Consider the following 5,409-nt stretch of genomic DNA (forward strand, 5'->3'; position numbering starts at 1 on the left):
CATGACCTGAGCCGAAGGCAGTTGCTTAACCGACTGAGCCACCCAGGCGCCCAATAAATAAAATCTTTAAAAAAAAAAAAAAAGAACACAAGTATTTCCCCTGATATGTCCTTTTTTCTTTTTCAAAGATTTTATTTTTAAGTAATCTCTATGCCCAACATGGGGCTCGAACTCATGACCCTGAAATCAAGAGTCACATGCTTCTCCTACTGAGCCAGCCAGACACCTCTCCCTAGTATAAGTCTTAAGCAAAGAATACTATAAAAAAAATTTTTAAGTATTTTTTTTTAAGATTTTTTTTTTTTTTTTTTAATTTGAGAGAGATTGAGCATAAGAGTGGGGTGAGGGGCAGAGAGAGAAGCGGACTCCCCACTGAGCAGGGAGCCCGATGCAGGACTCAATCCAGGGACTTTGGGATCATGACCTGAGCCAAAGGCAGACACTTAACCGACTGAGCCACCCAGGGGCGCTTTTAAGTATTCTTTATGAAACCAGTGAATAATTTTGAATCTTTTTCTCATCTTGTTAATGTTCTGGGGGCAGGTGAGGCATGTTTATACTAACTCTGTTATATGGATGAGGAAGTTAAGGCACAGGGAGGTAGAGGGGCCCAAAGCCCATTCATAGAGCAAGTCAGTCATGTTCTTCTTTTTCTTTCTTTTTTTTTTTTTTGAAATATTTTATTTTTTTTTTTTTGACAGAGACACAGCGAGAGAGGGAACACAAGCAGGGGGAGTGGGAGAGGGAGAACAGGCTTCCCACGGAGCGGGAAGCCCAATGCGGGGCTCAATCCCAGGACCCTGGGATCATGACCTGAGCCGAAGGCAGATGCTTAATGACTGAGCCACCCAGGCACCCCCAGTCATGTTCTTCTGACTTGAGGCCCTACATGCTTGCCTGGATGACTTACTCTTTGGCTCCATTTTTCCCTGTGCATGTGTATTTCCTATTTAGAATTGAATGCTGAATTCAATTCGCTAAAAAGGTTAAAAGTTCCAGCAGCATATGGCTTATGGTAACTCTTCAGTGATTCAGTGCTTTCCAGAGCCTTCTGAGTACCAGTTGCCGGTCTAGGACTTCTGCCTAAAGATGAGCCAGCTCTGTGTAGGTGTTTGGCTGAAACAAGTGTCCATTCTCATTCACAGAAACATTCTCATTCACCTCGGTGTTTGCTAGAAGAAGTATGATCATATTAATCCTGGTTGCTGCCTTTGAGATTGTTTCAAGTGGTTGGGTGGGGAGACAGTGGCAGAGCCCATACTTTCCTTCTCTGGAGAAAGTTTGTTGAGGATGCCCTGGTGAGTAACTGAGACCCAGATGTCCCCCGGGGCCTTGATAGTCCTGGACAGTCATCATCCATGAGAAGCAAAACTACACAGTTCAGTCAGGAGGAGGGTTGGATTTGTGTAGCACTTTGGTACCTTAAGGTGAATGTTCACCATATTCTTGTTCTGTCAGCTAATCAGCATTGGATCTTCCTATAACTATGGAAATGAGGATCAGGCAGAATTCCTCTGTGTTGTCTCCAGAGAACTAAATAATTCTACCAATGGCATTGTCATAGAGCCCAGTGAAAAGGCAAAGGTAAGAAATTGCGTCACCAGAATTTTGTCTCTGACTCGTTTGTTTCCGGCCCCTCGAGGGGCTTTGTCTGAACCGTTCGTTGCTTGAGGTTTCTTCCCTTTCCTTCTGAAGCAAGCTTTGCATTTTGCCTTCATTTTGGTCTTTGACTGTTATAATTTGAATCAGGATTTATGGAGCAGAGACTGAGGGTTCTTAGTTAGGAAACGGGTACTGAAATAGGGTAGACTTACATACCCTCTGTCAAATCAATGAAAAAATCTTATTGCCTCTAATTACTACAGCGTGAGAATTCTGAAACTCAAAATTGGAAAATATTTTGTGTTTATTCCTTGAAACTGTTCTCTTTTTTTTTTTTTCCCCTGCCTCAAGAGAAAAGGTATTTGGTTACCTTTGTGACCTCCTCACCTTATGTAACTGGAAAACTATACACTGTTCTCTCACAGGCTCATACGCTCACACCTGCACTCCTAAGTCAGCAGCACATGGTGTGTCTGAACCATTTCCTTTAGCATCAACAGCACGTAATCTTGGGGCCCCACGGTGTTCAGCAAGAGTCTTTTACAACTGAAGTTCTTCAGGGGAGGTCGGGGCTGCAGCCCTGCCTTGCCTCTTGGTTTAACAAGGATTGTTGTGCTGCTCACGAGGGTCCAGCGGAAAGCAGCCGTGGGTCCCTTTTCCCTCAGCAGTCTGCTTAGCAGCCTCAGCCTAAAAGGAAGTCTGCTGCAAAGTCTAAGCCTCAGCCCTCTCCCCGATCTTTCACTTGCAGATTCTTCAGGAGAGAGGATCTCGGATGTAAATTCCAGATCCTTAACCAACAGGAGAGCAACCTGGCAGAGCACCTCGTGAAGTTAAATCTTGCTCCTGTACAGTAACCGAGCTACTGCAAAGCAAAGCTGAGCCTGGCCCCCCAGTGGAGAAGTGTTCTGGTCAAAACCAAAGGAACCCCTGCCCCCACCCACAGGAACCTGAAGACAGATACGGCTCCCGGCTGCAGAATACCTTTTCAGAAACCTGCTTTTGTTTTCTTAGCCAGTGTTGTGACAAATCTTTATAACCGCAGCTGGGCTGGGTTCCCAGTTGGAGCCCTTATGGACATCTGGGAGAAGGGAAGAAGGAAGGCTTAGCTCCTTGTACATGCCCATACTTCAGGGAAGCTGGAGCAAATGAAAGAGGATCGTCCCTGAGCTGTGCCATATTTTCACCTGAGTGCCACTTTGGACGTTGGCAGCTGCTTTGTAACACTATCTTTCCCCTCCTCTGCACCCCAAACTAATGCAGCAGATGCCAAGGATCGTGGCTTCAGTTTGTCAAATTGAATTGAGGTTTTGGATAAAGGATAGAGTTGCTAGAGTACCTCCACATTCCCGTGAACAAAACGTCTTTGAGGAAGGGGATGATGGGGTGTCCTTGGTTGTGTGGGGGGGTTGGGGATCGCCGCTCTGGGTTTGGGGCACTCAGCTGCTACCATGTTCATCCTTGCCTCATTTACCTCCAGTAGCTTACATTCTCCCCAAGAGGAGGTCTGGGGCAGGTGGCATCCTGCACTCTGTCACACAGACAGATGGGAGCTTCAGGTAGTTGGTCTGTAGCCTTCACTCACCCTCCGTTGGTCCATCTTCTCTGACTTTTTAAACTGGACCGAAGATAAAAGGGACTTGGGATCCTCTGATGGCTTGGGGTGGGGACAGCATTTCTTTGAAAGTTGCCAAATGTGTTATGTTGTAGTATCCAAAAGTGTTATTTTTGTGACTGTCTCTTGGAAATGCCTTGACTGAACATTCAGTATTTATTTGTGTCTCTTCTCGGTTTCTAACCTTAACAAACTTGCCTGACAGGTGTGTCAGTGACCCCACACCATCCCCAGTAGAGTGTATGTGTTTGCTGGGCAGTCCAAGGATGCCACCCCTTAGCATCACTTCCTTCTTCAGAGTGCCATGTCATGGAGAATCAAATACTTGTTTGACCAAGGAGGGGAGTAAAGCCCTCCTTTGGGCTGGGATCACGGAGTTTGTAGCTGGATCTTCTCTCTGAGCTTTTGAGTCTTGGTGAGCAGTCATCGAATGCAAAGGGCCCGAGAATCCTTATTTTTCCCTAGATGACTTTCCTAGTGTGGCAGATGGCCCAGAGAAGGGGAAGGTGCCATGGGACCCTCCGTCTGTACAGCCACCTCGTGCCAGTCACTCCTGGCTTCCTCCGCAGCGGAGTGTCTATCTGCTCCACAGCTCAACTGCTTCCTACATGGGTCTGGGGCTGTAATTTTTGGAAATGACTTGCAGGCTGTGCTAAGTGTCTTTTGCGCTTGTGACCTGCCCATGTGCAGATGGCGTAACTCTTCTTCAGGATTCTCGCTTTGACCTTACCTGTGTGTAGAGCAGGATAGAAATGTGTGCGCAGGGGTGTCTGCTGATATGTGAGTGTGCATGTGGACGTCGGCACCTCCGAACTCTGGCCTGTGCCCACGATTTCTACAGCTGTAAAATGTTACAGGAACTTCTCCCTACGGAAAAGCAGTCACCTTTCAAAAAAGCCACAGGTATCATCCTATCATCTTTCAGAAAAAATAAAAAGATTTGAGAGTGTCAAGGAAAAGCTGCTCTGACGAGAATAAGACAGAGGACTTTGGAAGAGGTGCTCTTTGGCCAATTCAAACAAGTAACATTTGACTCAAAAGAGGGAAAGCAGCCTCATTTGGGGCCTGGAGCCCAATCAGATTCGCTTCCCCAGGGCATGCCTGGTGACGGCCGTGCTCCCCAGCCTGCACAAAGGAGTGTCAAGCAAGGTGGACCAGAGGGCAGAGGAGAGCGAGCCCCTCAGAAACACATGGTTACTCATTTCTCTTTTCAGAGTCCCACAGAGGATCCCGTAGAAAGGCTGCTGAGCCCCTTACTCAGCAGAGGAACAAACAGAGGTGACATTTCTGCTCTCCTAGAGGGCTGGCTTTCGTGAGGATTCCTTCCTCATGGCAGCCCAGTGCCAGTTCAGTGCTCCTGAATCTGAAGATGATTCGTTTCCTAAGGTTTCTGGAAAAGTACTCACCCCAGCCCTTTATGAACCGAGTCAGTATTTTTTCCTGAAAGCCTTCTCCCCCTGAGAGGGTCTGGCTGATGACTTCGGAGAGAGGTCTTGCCATCGGTTTGGGGGTGTCACATGGCCAGTGACCCACATTCTCTCCAGCTGCCCAGTGCTGCCAGGTGGGAAGGGTCTTCCTTCTTCATTCTGTGCTCAGGCCCGAGGCCACGGGCCATGCAGGCCCAGCTCACGAAGCAGCCTGGCCTCTTCTAGGAAACGCCACAATAGGGCGCTTCTGTCTTTCCCTCAGAACCTGCTTTCTCCTTGGCAGTGAGGCACGGCCCAACCTCCTCTAGAGCGACTTCGTTTCTGCAGTCTTAACTGATCCTCAGGGGTGTCGGCGAGGTGTAGGGGAGGAAGGGACAGAGATGCTGGGGGGGAGGGGAGGCCCAGAGGACACCCACACCCTCCAGCATGGCCTTTGACCCAGAGGTTAGGGACCATGCCTGTCACTTGTGGGGGCCGTTTGTTACTGTTTGTGTATTTGAATAAAGTCTGAAATGCTGTGACCTTCTTTTGTCAATAAAGACAAGAAACAAACCTCTGACTCACCTTGGTTTCCCATCACTCCTGATGATTCTCAAACTGTTCTCAGGAGATGAACTTCACTGTACCTTTCCTGCCAGGGCCTCTTATAAAGTCCTCATTTCTCCTGCTGCTGAAGCTGCCTGAGGGGGTGTTGGGCCTTCTTCCTCCTCAGGACCAGGAGAGAGGTGAAAAACAGGTGGGGACAGATGGGCTACCCACCAGAGAGTT

At 48.1% G+C, this 5,409-nt stretch overlaps 1 long non-coding RNA gene across 1 annotated transcript; it reads left to right on the forward strand.

Moving 5' to 3' along the window:
* The first annotated feature begins 89 nt into the window (after window positions 1-89).
* On the forward strand, window positions 90-5,193 carry LOC145719863 (uncharacterized). Its single transcript, XR_014142649.1, has 2 exons — window positions 90-1,584; window positions 2,351-5,193. It is a non-coding gene; the product is annotated as an uncharacterized LOC145719863 (long non-coding RNA).
* Window positions 5,194-5,409: the final 216 nt, after the last annotated feature.

This window comes from Leptonychotes weddellii, unplaced genomic scaffold (genome assembly GCF_054177405.1).
Source record: "Leptonychotes weddellii isolate Sample4059 unplaced genomic scaffold, ASM5417740v2 HiC_scaffold_7831, whole genome shotgun sequence".
NCBI classification, from domain to species: Eukaryota; Metazoa; Chordata; class Mammalia; order Carnivora; family Phocidae; genus Leptonychotes; species Leptonychotes weddellii.